The sequence below is a fragment of the Hyalella azteca genome, unplaced genomic scaffold, assembly GCF_000764305.2.
Source record: "Hyalella azteca isolate HAZT.00-mixed unplaced genomic scaffold, Hazt_2.0.2 contig3150, whole genome shotgun sequence".
NCBI lineage: Eukaryota > Metazoa > Arthropoda > Malacostraca > Amphipoda > Hyalellidae > Hyalella > Hyalella azteca.
The window spans coordinates 200,093-224,418 of record NW_025933402.1 but is presented as its reverse complement, the minus strand read 5'-3'; the positions used below and the strand labels follow the sequence as shown (position 1 = coordinate 224,418).

The 24,326-nt window shown below is 41.0% G+C and overlaps 1 long non-coding RNA gene across 3 annotated transcripts; it reads left to right on the top strand.

Moving 5' to 3' along the window:
• Positions 1-50: 50 nt before the first annotated feature.
• Positions 51-17,175, top strand: LOC108672174. Of its 3 annotated transcripts, none has more exons than XR_001930880.2 (25): positions 51-318; positions 511-636; positions 829-893; positions 1,334-1,376; positions 1,989-2,027; positions 2,252-2,313; positions 2,608-2,682; positions 4,896-5,043; positions 6,351-6,396; positions 6,673-6,903; positions 7,236-7,271; positions 7,549-7,643; positions 7,840-7,881; positions 8,709-8,781; positions 10,037-10,172; positions 10,623-10,709; positions 10,934-10,995; positions 11,291-11,365; positions 13,527-13,666; positions 14,246-14,355; positions 14,686-14,721; positions 15,267-15,366; positions 15,563-15,603; positions 15,970-16,000; positions 16,256-17,175. It is a non-coding gene; the product is annotated as an uncharacterized LOC108672174 (long non-coding RNA). The 3 variants fall into 3 exon arrangements; XR_001930879.2 differs by having other exon boundaries at positions 15,970-16,062; XR_001930881.2 differs by lacking the exon at positions 15,970-16,000.
• Positions 17,176-24,326: the final 7,151 nt, after the last annotated feature.

Genomic DNA, 24,326 nt, shown 5'->3' with positions numbered 1-24,326 from the left:
ATCTAGTGCCGTCATAGCTTTGTTGTAATGATCATATTGGTTGCTGTTCATATGCTTTCATCCCGCCCATGCTCTGGGCTACATTGCACTTGCAGTTGGTAACGTACAGCAGGTGTGCTTGCGCTCCTGTTAGTTGCCAGCTGTTCATACTTTGTGTTGAGTTCCTACAGTATGAGTGTTGGTCTTATGTTATTTGCACAAGAGTTGGTTTTGAAATCTCGTAACTCTGTTGAAATTATACCCTTTTGGTTAACACGCGTCGAGAAAGTCGCATCAATCAAATGGTTCCTGCAAGATGATCCCTGACGTTAGTCAACGGTGAGTACCTAAGCGAAATGGACTAATTGAAAAGGATAGGTTTCATTTTTCGTCTACTTGTAACTGCATTAATGATGAACACTTACCTACGTATGATCCTAATGAATAACTTTGTAGATATCTGAATGCTCTACTTCGATCAGTACTTTTTAATTTGTGGATCGATTTTTATAAGTCATTGCTCTAACGCAGCTCCCCACTGGAGAAGCTGTGGCACGAAGCCGTAGTCCTGCCCTTGCGCCACCCATGTGAAAATATCTTAAGACAGGAGCGGCGCTAGTTCGGAGGTGGCGGAACAGTTAACGTGGAATATATATGGTGAGCTGAGCGATGAATATAGAGCAAATTCACCTATAGCATCGAGCGACTATTATTAAAGTGAATAATTACTGATGACAAAATTCGTAGGTACGATTCCCATGACCGATCTTGTAGATATCTGAATCTTGAAACGTTTGAACGGTTTTCAATGAATATATTACGCGTTTTTAACTAGTGGCTTTAACGCAGCTCGACTAGAGCTCCCGTGTCGACTTCTGCAGAGGAGGTCAGCATCGACATCGAGTAGCGTTCTGGTGAGTTGCGTGGAAGAAACTCTTAGTGCGAACTTGCCATAGATCATGATTCGGGATGCATATGAAACTTCTGAAAATTATAACTTTTATGTCGTGAGCTAGTATATCATTTGCGAAAATAGTCTTGTTTCGTAGCGAAGTTTCCAAGAGTGAACGTCATCACTGTGATAGGGTCGACCGACACGAGTAATAACCCGTAGTTAATACAAATTTATTAAAAAAATTATTAGAATGGAAATGCTCAGCGATACGTGCTGAATTGAAAGGTTGTTCACATTGGTTTTTAGAGATACAGTACTGCTAATGGTTTGAACAAATGATGATTTCTCTGATACCTCTAATGATATCGAATGATTCCATCATATAACCACTGAAAGTAGTATCCATCTACCAGTTAGATTTAGTTATTGCAATGCGGTAATTGGTCTTTATTTATACAGAACTTGGGTCGTTGCTGCTACAATCTTGGAGGATTTTGATACGGTGAGATGAAAGTTTTAACTTCTATATTGTACATGCCCTACATACAAATTAATATGCAAAGTATTGCATTCAATTTCTCCTAAACATGATCGTGCATGATTTGTTATCAAGGAGGTTAACATGATTTGAAAGGATAGCTGTTTACCTTCCACCTTACCATTCAAAATAACTATCTATCCAGTATCATGCTGGGTTAGCCTCTTATTGATGACATTTTTAAGACTTATCACACATGGTACCGTCCCTCATTGTCGAGGTATCGTAACGGCCGAGGCTGCACGCGAGCTACGACAATGAGAGAACAAACGCTCGAGAGAGTTGGCGCGCCCTGAGGCGACGCCGTAGTACCAGAGCTACATTTACTGGAACTTCTGTTGCCACAAGCTTTTTTGTTTTAATGCAATGTTGGTCGTGATTGTGGGGATTGATAATAGAATGAATAGCCTTTAGATTCACGGGTTCGAATTTTCAAATTTCGATTTAGCTATTGCAGATAAGTATGAATGAATTATCTTATTGTTGACCTAACTGAAACTAAACCCAGCTCCATGTATCTGTCGAGAAGCGAATTATGTATGGTTCCATTAACTATCTTTTTCTTTATCTTTACAGGGCCATTGCAATCTGCTGTCGACCTGAAATATTTATGCTGTGAGTCACTAATTGTATACCATAGAACTAGTGCAAACCGAGTTGAGATTATATTGGTACTTTTGAAGAAATGCTGTGTATTTGCTTAGAAATAATTTTCTATGATGAATTCTAGTTATCCCTGTCTCAATGATCGTGTGGAAAACAACTTCTGATGCTGACATTAACGAGAAATCTGCCCAATGGTTGTAGCTTCTTTCTAAGAAGGTGCGATTCTTTTGCAGATCCAAGCTTATTTTGGGCGTCGACTTCAGCTTAAGCTCTGCGGGCGTGCCAGCTTTTGTTGGTATGTCTAAAGTTGAAAAAATTTTCGATGAATTCTTTTAACCACAGAAGGAAAGGCTAAATTTAAAATCGTTTTAAACTAGGATGCTAACCAAGCGGTCGTAGTATGATTGAACATCTGTGGTAGATTCGGCAGTTCGCATTTCTTCATACGACGTGCAATCTTGCATGATGAACGCAATACATCACAGACCTGTACTGACAGTGAGTGAGGAAAAGATGTATCTGAATATATGCTACAATTTTGTAGGCGGTGCGCACATTATTTGTACCTAACTTGTATTCTCGTTGGCAGGCAGTGGGTCGGAAGGCGGAGGAAAGGATTGGACAGCGTCGCAACTTTGGCTGCATGGAGTGATGCCAGTCTATGGTGAGTATTGAAAAGAAAAAACATTGCATGGGTTTGCTATTGTTGTTTTAGTTATACTTCTATTTCACAAACTATCGTGTTGGGTGTTCACCGTGCTGGCATCGCAGTCCGGCATTAACGGTCTCGCGTGTTCACGCGGTGGCAGAGCGAGGGACCGCGCGGTTCCGGGCTGCCGAGCTCGCGGGACTAACGTCCATGTGTTGCGAGGAAGCTTACATTTTTTGACGTTATATTTGTCAATTGTCATTGTATAAAGATCTTTTGAGACACTAAATTTTATTACGATTACTCGGCATTCTGTTCTTCCAAATAGGTTGAAGTTTGTCAGTTTTATTTGTTCGAATTCTGTTGCTTCTGTTATAAACTTTGCACGGACATTGAAGTTGAATATTTTGAGCCCTCGTCTAGTCAGCGCCTGCACCGCGGTGCTGGTCGTGTTACGGCGACGGCAGAGCAACGAGACGCCCTTTGTGTTGCGCCCTCCGTGCTGGAGAAGCGCGGTGCTCTGGCAGCGTCTCGTACTGGGGGATAAGATCGCTCAGCTTGAGTGGTTTGGGAACCCCGGTGTACATTTGAACGGAGATTAGACTGAAAGGCGATGAGCCTTGCGTGCTATTGATCTACCTCCATATTTTGTTTGAGGTCAAATGTTCACTGATTAAGAATAGCATTAATAAATCATCCAGTTCGTTGTTGGCAACTGTTCCTCATACTCAGCCTTCTCTAGGTCTGTAGTTCAGTTGTTGCCAGATCAAAGATGGAGACAAGAACCATTGGCTGCGAGCAGCACATGGTTGCCTCTCCTCGACATCATATGATTATAACAATTATGTCGCATCGGCCACAGAATAAACATATTTCCCTTAGAATGAATGGGTTAGATATGAGTGTTCGCTCTGTCGACAGTATACAAGACGCTACAATAGACGACATTCATACTAACCTGTCAACACTGCAACTGTTACTCGAAGCTCAGTTCCATGCCAAACCTATCGTGTGTAATGTATTTGTATTCATAATGTACTGAGAATGTATACAAGGGCGCTAACCCTGCACCTGCTGTCGGTACGAGTGCTCCACACGCGCCCAGAGTAACTGACGGCGTTGGTAGCCTCAGGGTTGTCCGCGCTGACTACATTTGTCTTGTAATTTTTCTTTACTTTAAATTTAATGTGCTTATAGCGATGTTCTCGTGAGTATTGTAAGCGTGTTTTGATGCGGGATGCAGTGGCGCTAAGCCCATTGCCTGGTATAAACTGGTTTATTCTGAGGCGCTAAACCCTTCGCTTGGTATTTGCTCAAGTGATCCAATAGCGCCAAGAACAACAGACAGTTTGGGCTGCCCTCTGGGCCACCTCAAGCTGACGACAAGACGTGTGTTGTTACGCACTAGCTACACTTTGTTATGTGTGCTAATTATTGCTAATAATGTTAGTCACTTACCTCATTTTGAAACGAAATCAATATGTGGACGAGTTGGTTACTTAGCGAGTGACTGCAATGGCTTCAAATATGAGTCGCCTGATACTTATTCATGATGAATAATTGCTGTATTCAGACAATTCTCCGTTAAATGCCCATGCCTTTTCTAATTTTTATGCGAGTGAACCTGTGACCATGTGGGATCATTTGCTTTCTCTAATTGCTCTCATTCAAATAATTTATGAATCAAGATATTTGTCCGACGGTCCATTTCCTCAATTACCTTAAACGGATTTTTCTCTGTACCTGCTAAACACGCAGTTATGAATCATTCCCTCCACTCCCACCTCATCTTCGTGAAGCTGTTGGTTTTTAGCAGCTCCTATTCCTAAGACATTAAACTAACCCGGCATTACTTCCATTCTGTAGCGCCCGTCGCTTGCAGCTCACAAGATGCCGAAATTAACTGCAGTCTTTGTTTGATGATCGTTGAGCCGCGGCTTGTCGCGATATGTTACTCATGACTGGGACACTTGAGTACTTAAACGTCCTATCACGATTTTCTTTATATTTGTTGATCACATTGATTGTTTCTTGTTCGCTTTCATTTTTCTTTTGTCTATCAACCATCTGGTTATTTGCATAATTCAGATTATTGAAGTGCTGTGCATGCAATTCTCCTGGAGCTCCTTTGCCTTATGCTGTGCAATTTACGATTTTGTTGGTCGAGTGAGATCGTCATGCTGAATTACAATGCTTAGCCTCGTTATTAACTTTTCCATTCTATTCAGGTGGAGGTCGACGTCTCAATGTCAACTTCTGTCGCCCAGGTTACCGTCTGGAGCTTCAACAAAGTTACGCAGAATCAACACAAGTTGATTGACTTGACGATACTAATGATGAAGCACCAAGGATGAACCAACTACATGGAGCTTTGTGGTGAGGCATTCAGGGTTGAGGCCAATATTAGCTTTTCTTTGTTGGCTTCATTCTGACGCAATGGTGCTTTTATCACCCGATCACTACCTTTGATTAAAACCAACAAGATAAGATTGACTTTGAACTGAAGAAGATAATGGGCACAAGCGAAAGCATATTTCTGTTGTTTATGTCTAAAATATGCCAAAACTTTTAGACATGTGCAAAAGCACATGTCTATATCCTCTTGTATTGTCCCGCACTTTGCTGTGTCAGTTACATCGGCCCAAGACTGCTCGTAGAAATTCGTGTGAAGTATTTTGATATGATTAGCTTGGTTTGTCATCACTTGCTCCTACGCACTTGCAGCCCACATTCACCAAGTGCCCCACATCTTGCCCGGCACAACGGCTCTTGATGATTTTTTCAAGCACTCAAACTTCTGTTTCGAGTCTTAGTTGGCCTTGCCCAGTTTTGGAACGCGATTGCAATAGCGAACGTGTGATGCTTATGAGTTTGAATTTTTATGCTCATAGAGTGTGTTCAAAAGAGTGAGTAAATGTTTGTTGTGATGAGCTTGTCTTGAAGCGTTTGCACGTCTCGCTTTTGGTGGTTCACGCACAGGCTGCTGTTAGCGGTTCTGCCGCGCTCTTCATTTTCGCTTCAATGAATTCCTTGAAACGCTTGTGTTGCTGTATGGAGATGTACATTAACACGTTGACTCCGAAGTGGTACATATGCGTACCACGAAATGTATTTCTCCAGGACGTAGTGATACATAATTCAGGTTGCCTAAAATCGGCCAAATCCGAGAACAAAAAAAGTCAAATGACTATATATACTAGTTTATTTGTAGGTTCCGCTATAAAAATTCCATTTATTTTTTTTTTTTCAGTATTTAAAATTTAATTAGGAAGTACCCCTATCATAAATTTTAGCCGGCCAGCGCAATTGAGAAAAACTAAATCTCGGAATTTGTCCGGAAAAAATGACCGTCTGGCAACCCTGTTTAAAAACGGTACAAAAATGAAATAATAGTACAAGATGAAGCAATCGTAGTCAACGTGTTAAGAAAGGCCTAGGGTCGAGATTCTATATTATGTACTAGAGGCAGCTATTTCGTGATGTGGTGTGCGATAGTTCGTGTTGCTAGATTGACATTCTGTTCATATCAAATGACCATGCTATTACTATTACTGTGCATGATGTACTTTTGATACCTCTTATGAACCACGGTTGTGATTCGAATTTTTGTTTACTGATATCATTAGTATAGATTTAGAGATTATGTAATCTCCGTTCGTGCTGACATCTCTTTCTCTCTACAGCTGCTGATAATCTGCTTGGGAACAACAGCTGCACATCATCGATTTGGTGGGTATATAATTTCCTTTTAATTTTTCTGAGATTTTTTAATCTTACAGTGTTCCAGAAACGCATTCTGTCCTTCCTATTGGAGTACTTGTGATTTTCCACATCCTCTCTCTGATCAATTTTTCATTATGTGAAAACTTGAGTAGGTATTAATGATGAATACTACATTGATACCTCTTGAATGAATAGAATGATTCTGACATGTTCACTGATGACTTATCATTTCGAGCTCAACAGCTTCACACGAGTCCATGTCTAAATATATCGTCTGGGCAGTTGGTGGAAGATGGACGTCAGAATTGTCTGAGGAAAGCGTGGCATGACCATCCCGTCTCATCCCTCTTCTCGTCCGTTGCCTCATACCGTCTGCTGCCTCATTCCGTCTGCTGCCTCATCCCATCCGTTGCCTCATACCATCCGCTGCCTCATCCCGTCTGCTGCCTCACCGACGCAATGCCAAGCAATACAGCTGCTCCCTCATAAAGAACTCCCAGAATGTTTTCCGAGGTTAGATTGTACCATCTTTTTTTCTTCTGTTGCTAACTTGGACGCACATAAAAGTCCATCTAACATTCATTGTTAACAGTATCGTTGTATGTGACGAAGTTTGCTACCTTGGAAGACTATTGTACAGCTCACTTGCTAGAGATAAGTCGTCAATTTCTGATTTCTGTTCTCTTATTGGTATCTTGCGGTGTTTGTATTCATGATTATAACAAATGGGTTCTTGAAAATCTTACCACGATGCTGAGAATCTCTTGCCTGGATGATTTTTGAAATTCAATAATTATCATCTTATCTTAAAGTTTGATATTGACAATTTATTTGTTTGTTTACAGAATCTGGCATGAAGATTGCTTCTGAGAAGTGGCCAGGTGAGAACAACTTTGATTTTATTTCATAATCAGGACCTATCATCTATGGTGTCATTATAATTATCTCCTTCGTTTAACCTCGTCACTTATTCCCACGAAAACAAATTTTTAATTCAGGAGAGTCATTATTGTCAGCAGAGCCTTAACTTGTATTTTACCACATGCTGCTGCAGTATCATACTGGTTTAGCCTCGTATTGATGACATTTTTCGAATTGCATAACTAAGTATTGGCAGCAATCGTCTGAACAATGAGTAACTACTATTTTTTGTTGCAGGTCTTCACATACCTACTTTCATTTCTCCTCTACTGGCCTTCACGAGAATCTTACCAGTTTTCCTTGGTCACACCAAGTGGCAACGTTCATCGATGGTAAGACATTTCAAGTAGATACGTATAATTATGATGAATCCTGTTGTCTGGCAATGGCATATCCTCACATGATTACAATCAGTTCTTTAATTGATTAACCTCATGAAACTACCCCCAGCTCTATGACTTCTGCTCTATTCCTTCCGTAAATTTAATTCATGACCGTCGTCTAAAATTTGTGACTTTGTTTCCCCAGAACTGAACTTGCTGTCCTCTGCTGTGCTGTCTCCACTGCCAGGTGAGAGAGGGCCGCTGTTGTCACTATTGACGGTTTCGAAAAAGCTGCTACTCTTAGCGTAAGTTTCCTGGAACAAACAAATATTTTTCCTTCTCTCAACTATAGTTTCGACTCAAATGTGCTCCGTAATTAAGTCGTTTATCAAGGTTGCATGCATATTCATCTCAGGTCCATTTAACCAGTCCTTTTTACGGTTAGACTTCGTCTCAGAATATTTGTCGCAAATTGTCGGTGTGACGCTGCTCGAGTACGATAGTTTGGCCCCATCTCATATTGTGTCCAACCTCTCAATAAAACTGATATGCTTCTCTATGATGATTTGCATTGGAATGTTGACCGATGATCACCACGATATTAAATTCTTGCATCTGAAAATTCAGTTAGTTTTCACCACTCGTTCATTTTGAACATGACGTTTAAACTTCATTCTCGTTGTTTGGCAGTTCGGTGTTTCGGGCTATTCTTTCCTTTTCTATTGCGTATGAATCGAATTAAGTTCAATTAATATCCTTTTTAATTTTGATTATTAATCGAAAAGTCATATTTGTATAGTAGTATTTTACCAGCAACAAAAGTGAGTGATCAACGGCGTTTGTCTCGGCTTGCATTCGTTGACCATTGAAACCTGAGAAGCAAATTGTCACCTGTTATTTGCAATCAAGAAGCGTGCATTTGTTCTTAGATTTGGTCTTGAATCTTTCACCCAATGATGATTTACCTACGTGGACTGAAATCCTTGATTGAAGCAAACATTTCTGATATCATGATACTTTATTTTTGGTCAGTTAATAATTTCTAAATTGTCTAATGCTTCCTGTGACCTGCAGATTGTGCGCCGGGCGCGTCGCGTCAATGCGACGTCAGAGCGTCGAAGTGTTGCATCATCTAATGCTTTAGCAAGTTAGTAAATCACATCTTTTTCAAAATCAAATTGCCTGCTTAATGATTTAACAAAACGATTGCAGCTTGTAAGTGTTTTTGTTATTGATCAATTTTTTTCTCATGTCGCTGATATATTCGTGGTTATTGATGATTGGAACAACTCGAAATTTCAATTACCTTTTCATCAATCGTCGGTGTTCAGTGCGATTTTTAAAACCATTCTGTGTTCTACTCTGCGTTCTCTTCAAATTGTCTGGTGTCAGTTGCTTTCAATGCGTAATTGCCTTTTTTTCTTGTCTTTGTTGCGTTGGAAGTTTTATTTTATTGAAGGTATGTTTCGTTGTGGCATTTGCCGTTGAGGATTGCATGGTGGTGGTTGTGGGCATTATGAAATTGAACCTCCACTTATAAGCTAGATTTTTCACCTTGCTGCTCCTCCATGTATGGATCTTGTGAACGGTTTTGAGTTGTAAGTAAAGATTTATATTTTCTGAATTTTACGCTAGTTTGAAGTTCATCATTCTAATTCGAAATTATTCCGCGATTAAATGTTGAAGATGTATTTTCCTCAACACTTCATTTGGTATTTTATTTATATCGACTGTTGCAACTGAACGGAATTGATGCGACAGCAACAGCTTTTGCCTGGGTCTCCTCAAAGTAGAGTGATTCATGTGCTGTCGTGTGTCGCTTATTGCTTCTCTGAATATAACCGCTCTATATTCATGACACATTGATACCATTAGTCACTTATCTTAACGTTAAATGAATGATTCTTTTGATGTCGTTATGAATTATAAGCTCCACTGCTGCCGTTTTCTACTTCATAAGCTACTAGGCTTACCCGGCATCTCTTCCATGCTGTGGCGCTTGTCGCTCGCAGCCCATCAGATGCCAATAATAAAAGCAGTTCTTATTATTGTTGGTAATAACGAAGCCTCTGGTCAAGCCCAGCTTCTAATGATGACTGCTACAATGAAATATGGAAATTGTCCTAGGAATCCAGTTCGATCCTTTAATGTGTTAGTTGAATTGTTAGTGTAGTGCGTAATTGCTCATATTTTATCTATTTTTTAGTGACGTATATCGAAAGCAGCTAAGAGTCAGGTTTTATTACTTGCCATGCTTCACATGTCAGGCTCTATTACTTGCCTTACACTTCTATTTTCATTTGATCATGTTCATTGTATGCTGTGCATGGTATTTATCGTCATGTGAGGTCGTCTTGTCCTGGATTATAAATACTCAACATTCCGCTATCTCTTGTGTTCAGATGGCGATCCTCGTGCGAGTGTCCGTTGTGTTGGCGCGTAGGCAGCAGACGTGCTGGCTCAACATATTCCTGCTGCGGCAACACAAGTGGACAAAATTTCCTCTCCAAGGATCAGCAAGCTATGAAGTGCTGCATGGTGAGGCTTTTAAATAGGGGCCAAACATGAGCTGGTACTGTTAGCTTGTGATGTCTAGCAAGAGCCATTCCAGTAAGGCAACCATTTTTATATTACAGATCCTATATCATGTATATGTTCAACGTAATCACGAGACTTCTCTGTGTTTATGCCTTTCTTTGCTGTTTCTTGTTACTTACTGGCAATATATCTTTCAAATATTAAGAAAAAATTGAGACAAACTTTCCAATTATTCAATGTGGTAACCGACCTCGAACATGATCCGAAAGGTAGTTTGGATTAGTTTTTAAAAACGAAGATTGCAGAATAATAATTGTTTCCCACATATGATGATTTTTTCTGATACCTCTAATGAAATTGAATGATTCTATCATATAAACTGAAGTATAATATTCATTTGTCCGTGCATTTTATTTATTGCAATCCGGTCATCAGTCTTCATTTATACAGAACTTTGGCCGTTGCTGCTGCAGTCTTGGAGCCATCTTCTTTTCAGGGCCATCGCCATCTTACGTCTACCTAAGATTTTTATATGTGGTTAGTCATTCAGTTGTATACGTATCTTTAAACTATTGCATACCGAGTTTAACTATTTATTTCTTTTAATGAAATGCTGTGTATTTGTTTGAAAATAATTGACTATGATGAATTCTAGTTATCCCTGTCTCAATGATCGTGTGGAAAACAACTTCTGAAACTGACATTGACGAGAAATCTGCCCAATGGTTGTAGCTCCTTTCTAATGTGCGATTCTTTTGCAGATCCAAGCTCATTTTGGGCCTCGACTTCAGCCCAAGCTCTTCGGGCGTGCCAGCTTTTGTTGGTACGTGGAAAGTTCGAAGATCTATCAATTAATTATTTGAAGCACACAAGAAAAGGCTTGAATTTAAAAGCGTTTTAAACTTGGATGCTAACCAAGCGGTCGTAGTATGACGGAACATCTGTGGTAGATTCTGTAGGTCGCATTTCTTCATACGACGTGCAATCATGCATGATGAACGCAATACATCACAGACCTGTACTGACAGTGAGTGAGGAAAAGATGTATCTGATTATATGCCTCAATTTTATAGGCGATGCGCACATTATTTGTACCTAACTTGTATTCTCGTTGGCAGGCAGTGGGTCGGAAGGCAGAGGGAAGGATTGGACAGCGTCGCAACTTTGGCTGCATGGAGTGATGCCAGTCTATGGTGAGTATTGAAAAGAAAAAACATTGCATGGGTTTGCTATTGTTGTTTTAGTTATACTTCTATTTCACAAACTATCGTGTTGGGTGTTCACCGTGCAGGCATCGCAGTCCGGCATTAACGGTCTCGCGTGTTCACGCGGTGGCAGAGCGAGGGACCGCGCGGTCCCGGGCAGCCGAGCTCGCGGGACTAACGTCCATGTGTTGCGAGGAAGCCTACATTTTTTACGTTATATGTGTCAATTGTCATTGTATAAAGATCTTTTGAGACACTGAATTTTATTGCGATTACTCGGCATTCTGTTCTTCCAAATATTTTGAAGTTTGTCAGTTTTATTTATTCGAATTCTGTTGCTTCTGTTATAAACTTTGCACGGACATTGAAGTTGAACATTTTGAGCCCTCGTCTAGTCAGCGCCTGCACCGCGGTGCTGGTCGTGTTACGGTGACGGCAGAGCAACGAGACGCCCTTTGTGTCGCGCCCTCCGTGCTGGAGAAGCGCGGCGCTCTGGCAGCGTCTCGTACTGAGGGATAAGATCGCTCAGCTTGAGTGGTTTGGGAACCCCGGTGTACATTTAAACGGAGATTAGGCTGAAAGGCGATGAGCCTTGCGTGCTATTGATCTACCTCCATATTTTGTTTGAGGTCAAATGTTCACTGATTAAGAATAGCATCAATAAATCATCCAGTTCGTCGTTGGCAACTGTTCCTCATACTCAGCCTTCTCTAGGTCTGTAGTTCAGTTGGTTGGTTCGTTGTCGGCAACTGTTCCTCATACTCAGCCTTCTCTAGGTCTGTAGTTCAGTTGGTTGCCAGATCAAAGATGGAGACAAGAACCATTGGCTGCGAGCAGCACATGGTTGCCTCTCCTCGACATCATATGATTATAACAATTATGTCGCATCTGCCACAGAATAAACATATTTCCCTTAGAATGAATGGGTTAGATATGAGTGTTCGCTCTGTCGACAGTATACAAGACACTACAATAGACGACATTCATACTAACCTGTCAACACTGCAACTGTTACTCGAAGCTCAGTTCCATGCCAAACCTATCATGTGTAATGTATTTGTATTTATAATGTACTGAGAATATATACAAGGGCGCTAACCCTGCACCTGCTGTCGGTACGAGTGCTCCACACGCGCCCAGAGTAACTGACGGCGTCGGTAGCCTCAGGGTTGTCCGCGCTGACTACATTTGTCTTGCAACTTTTGTTTACTCTAAATTTAATGTGCTTATAGCGATGTTCTCGTGAGTAGGTATTGTAGACGAGTATTGCGGCTGGATGCAGTGGCGCTAAGCCCATTGCTTGACATAAGCTGTTTTATACTGAGGCGCTAAACCCTTCGCTTGGTATTCGCTCGAGTGATCCAATGGCGCCAAGAACAACAGACAGTTTGGACAGCCCTCTGGGCCTTCCTAAGCTGACGACAAGACTTGTGTTGTTACGCACTAGCTAAACCCTGTTAGTTTGTGTGTATAATGTTACTCACTGAGAAACTCAATGTGTGTCTCGAATCAATATGTGGACGAGTTGCTGTTACTTAGCTAGTGAATGCAATGGCGTCAAATACATAGACTCGCGTGACACTTATTAATGATGAACAATTGCTTTGTTCGGCAAATTCTCCTTTAAATGCCCACGCGTTATCTAATTTTTATGCGAGTGAATTTGTGCCCATGTGGGTTTATTTGCTTTTTCTAATTGGTCTCCTTCGAACAATTTATGAATTAATTAAGATTTTCGTCCAACGGACCATTTCCTAAATTACCACCAATGAATTTTCTCTGTACTACCTGCTAAACTTGCATTTACGAATCATTCCCTCCACTCCTACCTCTTCTATCCGGCCCGTAAAGCTGTTTGTTCTCAACGGCTCATAAGACATTAAACTAACCCGGCATTACTTCCATGCTGTAGCGCCTGTCGCTTGCAGCTCACCAGATGCCGAGATTAACTGCAGTCCTTGCTTGATCGTTGAGCCTCGGCTTGTCCCGAAGGTTGCTCGATGACTGTGACAATTGACGTGCTATGGATATAAGTCTTTTTTGGTTCTATTTTCTGTGTCTTGTCTTGTGGGCTTATATGTATTATTCTCTTGTTTGTCTTCAATGAAGTGTTGAATTGCTTATTCTTATATACTGTAAATCTGTTCAGACGGAGACCGACGTCTGAATGGCTACTGTGGTGGTCCTGATAAGGTGGAGGGTACGACGAAGTTATGTAACCAGCCAACGCTGCTTGAGGATGCAAGATGTTCAAGCAGCTACGATGGACCAGCTACAAATTGCTTATTGGTAAAACTTTAACTTATAGCGGTCATCGTGAGCTTGCGTGTTTTTTTTCAATTCAGGCGGCTGGTGTTGCGACGATATCAGCTGCGTGTAATGGATTTTATTGCGAGTTGCTTCTCAATAATTTCCGTGCCGTTTTGTGCCAGGTAGCGGTGCTGCATAACAGCTCCTCAGCTACCTATTTATCTCAGAACCTCAAACTTGGATCCATTAAATTGCATGACGTTCACTCGGGCCAAGTCATATATTAATGAGGTTTTGTTCTCCTTAAAGCAGCTGATGGATGGCAAAAACAATTGAGAATGATGAAGTTTGTGCATATAGACTATTCTCAAAAAATTTTTTCCGTATTACAACAAATTCCAGATCTTCAGCAACGCATTTCATTCTTCTTTCATTTGAACCAGTATTTTCGCATCCTCGCTCCGATGCATACTGTAAAAACTGAAGTATTAATGATGAATACCACATTGATACCTCTTGAATGAATCATATGATTCCAACATGTTCACTGATGATTTAATGCTTTAAGATCGATATCAGCAAATGCGAGTCCATGTCTAATAGTTAGCGTCCGGGCAGCTGGTGGAAGGCGGCCGTCACAACGCCCTGCGGGAAGCTCTGCATCGCAGTTGTGTACGCTGCCTCATTCTCGCAGGTCCTCACAATGACGCTCCTGATCTCCCTTCGTAGTGAGTTTGAAATGTCTTCTTCCCTTCTGTTACAAACTTGCACAATAATAAAATCAAATCTTGAATTCAATATGAACAGTATTGTTGTCTGCGTCTCAGTTTGCTACCTAAATAAAAACGTGCAAGTTCACGTGCGCGAGATTAATCGAGTATTTCTGATTTATGTTGTGCTAATAATCACTAGCAGTGATTGCGTTCATGATTATAACAAATGGGTTCTTATAATCTTACCACGATGCTGAGAATCTCTTGCCTGGATGATTATGGAATTCAACACATTTATATCTCATCAAGACGTTTGATATTGATGATTTTCTTACTGATTTGCAGGATGTGGCCTGGCTAGCAATCCTGAAAAGTGGCCAGGTGAGGACATATTTTACCTTCTTTCATGGATTAGAGTTCAACATTAAATGTATCTTCTAGAATTAACTGCTGCATTTTAACTTGAACACTTACTCTCAAGAGAACGGCTTTGCCTTTCCTTTTACCACATTCTCACCCCTCATTTTGAGCTGTGATGCATTACGTCGCTGTAAATGGTCGCTTGTTTTAATTGGTTCTTCACGCGCCTTCCATTGTCGAAGTATCGTTGCGGCCGAGGCTGCACGCAAGCTACGACAATGAGAGAACAAATATCACTCCATTTATTCAGTATCATGCTGGTTTAGCCTCTTATTGATGATATTTTTAAGACTTATCACACATGGTACCGTCCCTCATTGTCGAGGTATCGTAACGGCCGAGGCTGCACGCGAGCTACGACAATGAGAGAACAAACGCTCGAGAGAGTCGGCGCGCCCTGAGGCGACGCCGTAGTACCAGAGCTACATTTACTTATTACCTTGAGAGCCTAGGGATATTGTGCACCAATCGATTGAACAATGAGTAACAAGTATTTTTTGTTGCAGATATTCAGTTATCAACTTGGATTTGACTTACAAGAGAAGAGCCTCAGCGAAATTTTCGCGCAACTTTTATGCTCTTATCAACTGTAAACGTTCATTGATGGTAAGACATTTCATCTAGATACGTATAATTATGATGAATCCTGTTGTCTGGTGATGGCATATCCTCACATGATTACAATTAGTTCTTTAATTGACTAACCTCATGAAACTACCCCCAGCTCTATGACTTCTGCTCTATTCCTTCCGTAAATTTAATTCTGTACCATCGTCTAAAATTTGTGACTTTGCTTCCCCAGAACTGTAAGCTGGTCCTCTGTTGTGCGGCCTCCACTGCAAGGTGAGGGCCGCTGTTGTTGCGTCTCTATTGACGGATCGGAGGAAGTTGTCACTCTTTACAAAATGCGTCCAATATTATTAAGAACAGACCTCTTCATCAACTATGATATAGACTAAAATGTGGTTTATAATTTTCATTTTTCAAGGTTGAATGCAATTCCATTTCTTGTCTTGATGACCAGTCCCATCTAATCCGGTGTCTATATCTCTCGATTAAACTTGATATGGTTCTCTATGATGATTCCCATTAGAGTGTTGGCCGATGATCACCATGATATCAAATTATTGCCACTGAACATTCTGTTAAGTTCTCACCACTCGTTTATTTTGAACAAGATATTTACACTTTATTCTCGTTGCTTTGCAGTTCGGGGTTTCGGATTCTTCTTTCCTTTCTGGTGCGTAGGGCGTAAGGATCGAGATTCGTTAAACATCTAATGACAATTTTTCGATGGAAATGGTAAAGGAACTATCATATTTTGCTAGCTAGATTTTGTACTGCAATTTGCTGGTCATATTTCACACCTAATGATGATTTACCTACGTGGACTGAAATTCCTGATTATAAACAAACTTTTCTGATATCTTGCAACTTTTCTTATGGTTAGCTGATAATTTCAAAGTTGGCTAATCCTTCCTGGTCTGATCTGCAGGTTATTAACGCGTTGCTGTGTGCAGCGGTCGAGTCGTGTTACGTCAACATGAGATCATCGGAGTATTGCATCATCAAAGGTTTTGGTTTATTTGCGTACATTGGAAGGTCTGACGTTTTTTTTATTTTTGCCATTTCATTTTCTGTGCCCTCGTGAATTTCAATTCCCTGCTGTTTTCTTGTTGAAGAAAAGTTTAATGACAATTAAAAATGGTTGGCCCTGCCTGACGTACATTCCTCATTGTGTAATTTTGTCTGCTTTTGCAGCGTTGATTGTGTGTAGAGGTTAAGTTTGTGTTATCTCTTAACAACTGCTCTTAAAAATATGACAGTTGGAACAGCCCACTGCCACGCATTAATCCCTGCTGTTCTTTCAACGTCCATCTCGATTTGCTCTTGAAATATGTAATGAAACGATCGTGAATTTGTTGTAAAATTTTGCCGAGTAAAAATGTGTAAGGAATGAACGCAGTTTCAAGCTATGGAGTCAGGCAGCGAGCTCAGCTGCCATGAAAACCTTCAAACTTCTTAGAGTTGTATTACGTCTTCAATGTAGGCTCATATTTTAGTAGGGTTCAAGTTTACCTTATAGACAGGATTTAATTTCGTGCGAGACCTGTGAAGTTTTGATTTCAGTATTATTGGTGTGAAATTATTGTGCGTCTTCGCAGATAACCGTACTGCTAACTGGAACTCTTGAAAATCGGATGAAATCTCGAAGGTAAGTTAATTTCTCTGAAAAAAATTTCTTTGTTATATTTTGTATTAATCACGTGCAATGAAACGTTTATTTATCTTACAAACGAATGTTAGTTACTAATTTGCGTGTTAGCCTGTTTAGATATATTTTAAAGCATTATGTAAATTTGCATTCTTTCGATGTTAACTTTGCCTTACTGAAATAAAATGCACTCAACTCGACTCGCATCATTCTATTCCTACAATTAATATTTTCGAATGAATGTATCTCAATTTATTGGACACAAAATTATTCAAACACCTTAAGGCTGGTATTGAGAACCGCAAAGTTTTGAATAGATTCGGCTCTTCCCTATGCGTTTCTTGGCAGCCATATGAATTAGGCGTAATCATCATGAATTAGGCAGGCATATGCATTAAGACTAGTGCCGTGTGAAACAAAGTTGAAAATAGGTTGAGTTTATTGACTATAGTTCTTTGTTGTAGCTTGTCAACATCAACAAGCCGATGAATCTGCTACACTTAGTTGCTATTTCTTCCTGAATTATTCCCATTAAGGGGGGCAACACTGTTCCCAAGACGTCCCACGATGTCGCCGAGCCAGCGTCCACGGGAAGATGGTTCCATTCGGATGTGGCTTTGGGCTAAAATGTCATCTGTGGCGGTATTGAGCTTTGCTAAAAGGAATTGATACCCGCCACCGAACCTCCGTTTTTGCATGAAATTGTGGTCTAGCCAAATCAATAAATTTTAACATTGTTGCCTGTTGAATGCATGGGTGAGGCAAATAAATTGTTAAGAATAGTATTTGGCACGCCAGCTTATGGATTGTAACTTTCCATTTTTTTCTCAAATTGATTACCGAATTCAATTTTTTCAGTTGTGGCTCTGTGGGTGAGGGTTAAGGGCAAGTCATTAATAGTAATATTGGAAATGAAAAAAGAGTGGAACTAGGAATTTATTGCAGATATATTAATTACAAGTTGGTCTTTGCAAATAGATAATTAGTTATGGAAAAAGGTGTCTCGTAAGATGTGTAACACTACAACTCAACTACTCAATCCGCAGTCATTACTTGAATACTTTGTATAACAACTGACTTGGCATTTTTTGGTCCTAAGTGAGTCATCCTGACGCAGTTTTAAGACAGGCAGGGTGGTCCATTTTTTGCAGCTCAGAGTGCCAAAGTTGTAGCAGTGAGTTCGCCGTGTTGCGGGTCAGATCCCAGCTACCTGCGATAATCCTGTTCACGTCGATAATGGGACCGGGAGTTAGAGCACAATAAACTTGAACAGTGAGTTGCGTGTTCGGGTCCGCAATAAGCTGTGCATATATCTTCGTTATGTTGAATCGGTGACTGACTTAAAAATGTTCAACCATGAGTCACATTAACAGAAAACAGGCTGGTGTGGTCCTTCGTCACCACAAGTCTTCAAACCGGCAATACAAATGTCGTGCCGAAATTGCGGAATCGGCAGCCAGTTTGCTGAATATGTAGAATCGACCAACATTTCTATACTATACGAATCTGAGGTTAGGTCAGCCAACCAAGTTTATTTTTAATATGTACGTATAAAGGTTCTTGACCAAACTTGACCTATCCTTTTAGAACTCTGTCAATTTATGTTTTCATAGTTGAACTTTATGAGGGGGCATGGAACTAGTGAGAGGCAGGGTGGCCTAGTGGTTACAGTTCAAAGTACCAAGATTGTCGCAGAGAGGCGCGGCTTCGATCCCAGCTCTGTGCGCCAGTTTCTGGTCAGAATCGGCGAGGAGGCCGGGCGGTTAAGCACCGTAGAATTTGAATCAGTGAGTTGTGAGTTTGAGACCGCAACAAGCTGTGGATGTTCTGCGATGTTAGGAATCGGCGACAGGCCTACGGCCTAATTAACGCTGAAACCGCTATTATTTATGAGGTTGACCCACGTTCAACCTTGTGTTATATTGACCACGTTCAACCTCACGTCCATACTACTTCAACCGTGTACGTACTAAGTCTAACGTCCGATTTTCTGAATTAGCAACAAATGCTGGTTCAACAAATTCGGCAAACTGGCTGCCGATTCCATAGAATCGGCAGTTCCGCAATTTCTTGATGACATATACATTTATAAAGCTGGGTATAGGGGTGGCCCAGTGGTTAAAGTCCATAGTACCAAGATTGACGCACTAGAGAGGCGCGGGTTCGATCCCAGTTCTGTGCGCCAGTTTCTGGTCAGAATCGGCAAGGAGGCCGGGCGGTTAAGCACAGCAGAATTGTAGCAGTGAGTTGCGAGTTCAAGCCCGCAAAATGCTGTGAATGTTCTGCGATGTTAAGAATCGGCGACAGGCCTACGGCCTACTAAACGCTGAAACCGCTATTATTATTATAAAGTCCTCAACCATGTAAAGGCCTACCGGTAATCATCGCTGATATCGCTATAAAACTAAACATAAGACAAGCATATTCAAGTTATCCGCGGTTTAGGAATCACTCAACCTCGTCATAACGGTTGCAAGCTCAATACCGTTTCTCATCGATTTCTGTTCACGTTAATTCAATTCAAGCATGATGGTTAAAATGATCCGTGAACTTGCTTCCTTCGTGCAATTCCATTAATGATGAAATATTTTTTTTATGTTTTTAAATACATCTAAATGTATTAAAAATAGATGAAACAACATATATTTGTTGTCAAGGTTCGATTAATTGATCGAATTCTTTGTGTTACAGTGATGCCACTGATGTGTGTGACAGTCACACTGTGACTCACAGTGTCCAAACGACTCACAGTCTGTGAGTCGTTTGGTTGGGCCAGTTTGGCTGTAGAATCTGTCTATTCATGCTATTGCACCATTAACCAAGTCACTACGTGAGTTCGTTCACTCCCATGATAATTGTTAATCATGTTATAAATTGATTTGTCAATCATCAATCTTGAATCAAAATAATATGGTTGATCAGAGACTCAGAGTCTTTTTCAGAGATGCCACATTGTTTTTCAAGTAGGGTAAACTGTAAACGCAGTAGCATGGTGGCAGGGAATTATTGTGAGTACTTATGCGCCAGACTGGAATAATGGGCAGGAGTCACCCGTACAAGAGCAAAAACCACCCGTCAACGAGGGTCAATTTTACCCGTGGCCATGTATAATTTCACCCATAGTGGCAAAGCAGAGAGTTTTTTAGACTCTTCCTCAAGTTCATTTTTGAGTCCTATAAGTAGACCAGTAAAGTATCTTGGATACCAGAATTATCATACATAAGAAATCTGTTAAAATCTTGAGTAAATGAGGAATTTAAAAATGAACTGATTCTAAAAAATCTCTGGTTTGCCACTATGATTTCACCCGTAGCCAATGGCCATGGTTTTCTTCACCCGTGGCCATGGATAAATTTAACCGCGCCCGTAGAGCTACAATTTCAACAGTAATGGCCAAAAGCCCTTAAACAGCACATCGCCAGAAAAAATTCATTACATGTAAGGCTGTACTGAATTCGTCGTACCTTTTCTACTGGTGTCAGTAGCGACCTTGTAACTTCTACTGAGCACAATGTTTTCTACTGAGCACAACGTGTCTTTCAGTAGATTCCTCTTGCTTATCCGTGAGTGACGCGCACAATTAACAATATTGGGATTTTCTCTGTGTTGCCTGACGTAACGTTCATGCCGAGGCCGATTTCTGACGACCTGCAAACCTGTTTCTAGTTGCCACTTGCCTGGAACGTTTTTTTTTCAAGGCGGAACGCTTTTTTTTAAGTGAACCTCTAATCTTAGATTTCCACTCTGCCACCCAGACCCAGTGAGTGAGATCATTGAAAAATGTGTCAAAGTTGATAGTTGACCTTGCTCTACCAAATAGTGATAAACTGTTTGTGTAGAAAGAATATTATGGTTTGAGACTCTTAAATAATATGTCTGTGAATATATTAGGAATCCTTTAAGTATACTTGCCATACCCAGGATGGTGCTGTTTTCCGCGGATTAATCCAGCGTATAGAAGGTTCTGAGAACTTGCCCCGGCGTACGCCTTGGCGTACATCAGAAATAATTTGTGTACTTGAGGTACACCCCCGGCGTACATCAGGGAAAATTTGTGCACTTGGCGGCAGCGCAGACACCCAACGTACATCAGGAAAAATGTCGGCCCTGCGGCGTATCGCAGTACCGCCACTATGGTACCTCATACAATACACGCATACATTTCTAGGGCTGTGAGCGCAGGGCATGGTAGTACAAATAGAAATTGTTAGCTAACACACAAATTTATTTTAAAAAAATATAGATACACTTACGGTACTGGTATATAAGATTTTAAATGTTTTGATACTTTTTTTCGTTTCAGATTCTGTGGCCAATTATAGATGCCGACACACTAATGTCGGCTGGGAACAAAACGAAGTCCGATATCCGCTGCTGCGATTGGAGAATCTCTGCTCTCCACATCGCCTTTATCGAACCACTACAAGCAGCTGCATTTTGCAGAAAATATTCCCATCGTTCATTCGATTAAATAAATTTATAAGAAATTATGTTGATATTTCCTCTTTCCTTCACGTAATTAGTGAGAATCAAATTTTTAGTTTATAAAAAAACTAGATGATACATTACGAAGTGCGCAAGCCGTAATGGATCAATCCATCAAATCCTTGTCTTGATCGAAAAGGGCGCTAAATTGTCAAAGAGCTAAAAAAATATTTTGATAATAAAAATAGTTACGTTTGTCGAAAATTTATAACACGTTATAAGCACTAGCTTCGAGAGGAAGGGCATCAATCAACTACGTAGAAACACTGATCTGGTTACGGTCACTTGTTTAATGGTTACATTTTTTATCATGCAGGCTGAACTCATCCATCCAGATTCCATTAAACAATCTTGAATTAACAAAAACGACGTAGCGCGTAGAGTCACCACCTCTGAGTATACCGTGATTGTAGTGTCAATTGAGTGTCAATATACTGTAGTGTTAATTGAGTGACAATTACTTTCTGTACCAGTAGAACAATTCACCAGCCGGTCTTCAGATTCTTAGCAAGCCTAAAATATTTTCCAGACCACTGAACAGATTCCGATTTATCTAATTAACTGTTGACATAAATTTGAAACAACTTTCAATGATAGTTACGCTGTAACAAATTTTTTTATTCACCTCCCGTTACTATAACCTCAGGTTAGTAACCTCGCGACAGGTTACTAACCTCAGCTTTAATACCGTCTGGACCCTTTTGGGACAAAACTTATACCTAGGGTTGCTCTATTAGTAAATTTTACTGGTTAGGAAGAAACTGGTCAATTGTCAAAACAGTATTTGGAAGAATTTTTTTTAGCGTAATGGACATGTTACTTCTATGCAAATAATCTGCAAGTGAGGACCAGTTTATTTTATAATGTATCAAAATCTATAATTGATTTAATTTTTTCACTTCTGAAATTGAAAAGTTCTGTCAGAGCGTCTCAGAAAAGTTCTCTCTGACGCTTTAGGCAACATTCGCTTTGGTTATTTATCACAAAACTTTAACCTCGAGCATCGACAACAGAGTTCACGGCTTCAAACTTCCTGGTGTTTTCCTTAATCCAGAAACAAACAGGCCCAAATGTAAGTATTTCTTTTTCAATCAATATAAACTCTAATTTCAAGATTTGGATGATAATATAATGGACGTAATGGCAAACGTCGTACTGCATAATTAATTAATTATATTGCTGAAGCTTCTAAGCCGAAGCAATATTAAACTTCAATCGTCTCACTCACAGTAGTTACTTGGTTGTGACTTTAACAGAAACGATCTATTTTATGAACAAAAATAAGCTAGACTAGTAAGATCTAGACAGCAGCTTTGCAATTTCTATGTGTCATGCGGTAATAAGACTTTTAAATCGTACGTGAGAAGCTCGGCATTGCCGATGACGATGCTGAATTACTCCCCATAAGTTGGGACGCGGCACATTTTCTTAACTTGGTATTTACCGACTTGCGTGATGACGAGGTACATGGTCTCTATTTGCACTGGTTCATTAAGCGCGCCAACCTTTTCGCTCACCTGTTTGGACGCGGGCACGCTGCTCTCTAGGCTGCCTCTGAAACAGGAGCTCGCGCAATTTCGGCATTTGCAGTGCAACGGTTTGCCAGCTCGCCGATTAAGTAATGGGACACAATTGCATCCAGCTACCTGGAGCTACACAACGCGTTCCGTGTGGATAACAAGGAGCTTCAATATCAGCTATTTCCTATTTGGTAACGACTTCGTTTTCGACCTGTGCTGCCTGTTGGAGCTCATGGAGCCAATTCGGTGGCTAATGGAAATTGCTCAAGACTTGCAACTTCTTCACTGGAAGATTGCCGTGCTTTGGCCCAAGGTCTCCGCTTTCTTGTCGCAGCGCGCTAAAGAATTTCGCCTCGATGACTATCCACGTTTGAAAGAGAGCTATGAGAACGTGCATCCAGGTGGTATCATTGGTAGGTACAAAGGTGTACCTCTACTAGAGGGATGGCTGGTGGAGTCTCAGAAGGGACTCCATCAGGCCCAGTTGTTTGGCGAGTGCAATAACAGAAGGATATGGAGGCGAATGAGGTGAGTTTTGCCTGTGCGCTTCATCGGAGTTTCAATCTGCGCATCGCCAAGTGCATCGGTGAAGCAGGTGCTGATTTTGTTATTTTAGACGCTCCTTCCATCGTGCGCCAGCTCGCTGAAGAAAATCTTGAAGAGTTCTTGGAAGAGTACACTCAAACCTTGGCAGCCATTTGGCTAGTTAACCTGGCAGCAAGACACGAGAATCTTGAATCATCTCTGAACGTAAAGCTCGCTCAAAAGTACATTGCACCCTACAACATAATAACAACGTAATAACAACCTGGAATAGTCTGCCCCAAAGTGTTGTCGACGCCCCATCAGTCAACGCCTTCAAAAACAGGCTGGATAATCACTGGAAGTCCCTCCCCTCTCTCTATGACCCATCCTGCTACCACTAGTGACTTGGTATCACCACACGCACATGCAAGTACCATGCAGCTAGCAGCACAACGAGCGACGAACATGGCCCAGGAGGGCCTCAAACGTCAGTTCAGTTCAAGTTCAAGTACATTGCTGCTATTCACGAGTCTTTCTTATCTGGTGTTGGCAGGGATAATTGGCTGACACCTGCTGTCACCCTGTCAGGAATGCACTGCCCTATTTAAACTTACAGATGCGATCTCGGAAACATTATACTCAATGATGCGGTATCAGAAGCAAGAGGGAGGACAGCACGACACTCTGCAATGGCGGGCAAAAGTTCGATGTATGCTACTGCCTGTCGGTAGTATGACACTGGAACGACTGCTTGGATAGCGCGGCAGGCAAGGTTTTTCTACGCAGGTGTTCGCAAACATGGCCTTCGCTCCCACCGCAGC